Source organism: Cibotium barometz, chromosome 28, assembly GCF_041138505.1.
Source record: "Cibotium barometz isolate CiBa-2024 chromosome 28, ASM4113850v1, whole genome shotgun sequence".
Classification (NCBI taxonomy): domain Eukaryota; kingdom Viridiplantae; phylum Streptophyta; class Polypodiopsida; order Cyatheales; family Cibotiaceae; genus Cibotium; species Cibotium barometz.
Window position 1 is genome coordinate 26,936,629 of NC_141073.1, and position 2,829 is coordinate 26,939,457.

Consider the following 2,829-nt stretch of genomic DNA (forward strand, 5'->3'; position numbering starts at 1 on the left):
TATAATTATTCCCCTCTCTAAAATAAAAGAAAGATCCTGTTTTGGCCTAGAGAGAGAAAATATCTAGAGAGAGGTAATTCAAAATTGAGATATTTTTGGATATAAAAATCCTCCTAGTGTCTAAAATGGTTTCCCCTGAATCAGAAATTCAAAAAGAACTTTCCAATGTGCAATTGGAATTAATTGAAAATAGGTAAAAAGGACCTTAGCCTAAGGATCCAGATTTTTTTAAAAAAAATAGATTATGGTCCAATTAAGGTTCCTATGGACCAATAAGATTAATCCAAATGTAGGGAGGAGATAAATTGAAGAATAAAAGAAAAACCCCCCAAAAATGTGTAAATACTCACATTAGATGAAGAGTTGACTGAGTACAAGGTTTATTCGTTAAAAATTAAGAGATATTTAGAGAAAATGCTGCATTTTTGACACCTGAGTGTGGGGATATCCCCTCATGAAGGAGGTTCCTATTTCACATGTGTGGAGGAGTTTTAAACTCAAAAATAATGAGATATTTTCATCTCTCCTCTCTCCTAATTCAACTAGATTCCCCAAAAAGTAAGCTAAACTGACCCAAAAATGGTCAAAAATTGACCAAACTGATCTGGAAAATTCTAGAATCAGTTTGCTTGGTTAGAGGCTCACTTTCTCCTATAAATAGAAGCCTCCCCCTTTATAAAAGCTTAATGGTGTTCTGTTACTCTGCTCCTGTCCTAAGCCATTTACATTGAATTTCTTAATAATTCAATTATTTTTGGCCTAATCCTCTCCAAAGTGAATTGGTGTGGCCACTCTTGCTTCAAACAAGAGTAGAACCCTCAATCCCTCAAGCCAAAGGAGAGCTTACAAGCTCTATGTAAGTTAATTTTCTCACTTGTTTAATTTTAAATCTATGGTTTTCTTGATTTTTATGTTTTCCAGTAAATTGAATTAAATTCAAATGTTATGCCTTGATGAAAAGGCCACCCCCTTCTCTTCTTTACATTCCAGCCTTTCTTAATCCTAGAAAGACTAACTAAAGGATTTTTATGTATAGAAAGATGCATAAAGGAATTATTTTTATTTCAAAAGTGTTATTCCTATTAAAATTGATTTTTATGCATAAATAGATGCATAAAGATGCATAAATAGATGCATAAAGAATTTTTATATCAAAATTAGAATTCTCTTAAATTCTATGTTTAAATTTCATGAATAGATGTGATGAGATGTGATGTGAATTAGATAGATGTGAATGAATGGATGGATGGATGTGATGTGAATAGAGGTGATGAGATGTGAGGTGAATAGATTGGATAAGATGTGATGTGAATCAGATAGATGTGAATGAATGGATGGATGGATGTGATGTCAATAGAGGTGATGAGATGTGAGGTGAATAGTTGTCATGAGATGTGATGTGAATCAGATAGATAAGAATGAATGGATGGATGGATGGATGTGATATGAATAGAGGTGATGAGATGTGAGGTGAATAGATATGATGAGATGTGATGTGAATCAAATAGATATGAATGAATGGATAGATGGATGTGATGTGAATAGAGGTGATGAGATTTGAGGTGAATAGATGTGATGAGATGTGATGTGAATCAGATAGATGTGAATGAATGGATGGATGGATGTGATGTGAATAGAGGTGATGAGATGTGAGGTGAATAAATGTGATGAGATGTGATGTGAATCAAATAGATGTGAATGAATGGATGGATGGATGGATGTGAATAGAGGTGATGAGATGTGAGGTGAATAGATGTGATGTGAATCAGATAGTTATGAAAACGAATGGATGATGATGTCATGTGAATCAGGATGTAAATGAATGATATGGGATGTGAGTGGATGTATGTGAATGTGTATGTGAAGAATGGATGTGAATGAGAATGTGAAAGAATGGATGCGAATGTATGTGATGAAAATGGATGTGAATGTGTATGTGAAGAATGGATGTGAATGTGTATGTGAAGAATGGATATGGATGAGTATGTGAAGAATGGATGTGAATGTGTATGTGAAGAGTGGACGTGAATGAGTACGTGAAAGAATGGATGTGGATGTATGTGAAAGAATGGATATAGATGTGTATGTGAAAGAATGTGATGTGATGTAAAGAGATGTGATGTGACATGAATATATGTGGATGTGAAGTGATAGATATGAATGTATGGATAGATGTCAGAAGTCGTACATGTGAACGATTGGATGGATGTGGATGAATGAGATATGATGTGTATGAATGAGATATGATGTGGATAGAAGTGATGTGATATAATGTGGATAGAATGTATGTGATGGGATGGTTATGAGAATGAATGTGGTGGATATGAATGAATGAATGTGATGGATATGAATGAATGTGATGTAAATGAATGTGATGGGACATGATGTGATGTGATGTGATGTGAATCGGGATGTGAATGAATGAGATGTGATGTGATGTGAACTGGGATGTGAATGAATGAGATGTGATGTGATGTGAATCGGGATGTGAGTGAATGAGATGTGATGTAAATTGGGATAGATGTGATATGTGATGTGAATGAATATGATGTGAGTGAATGAGATGTGATGTAAATTGGGATAGATGTGATATGTGATGTGAATGAATATGATGTGAGAAGATGTGGATATCGATAGATGCGAGTGGATGAGATCTAATGCGGATAAATGAGCAAAGATGTGATGAGATGGAAAATGATGTGATGAGAATGGGAATACATATGAAATAAATGAGGATTGATCTGGAACAATTGGAAAGACAAGATAACGTTATAGAAACTGTATTTATGACCTATTTTTAAATGATTGTTTTATGTCAAAAATGCTGGG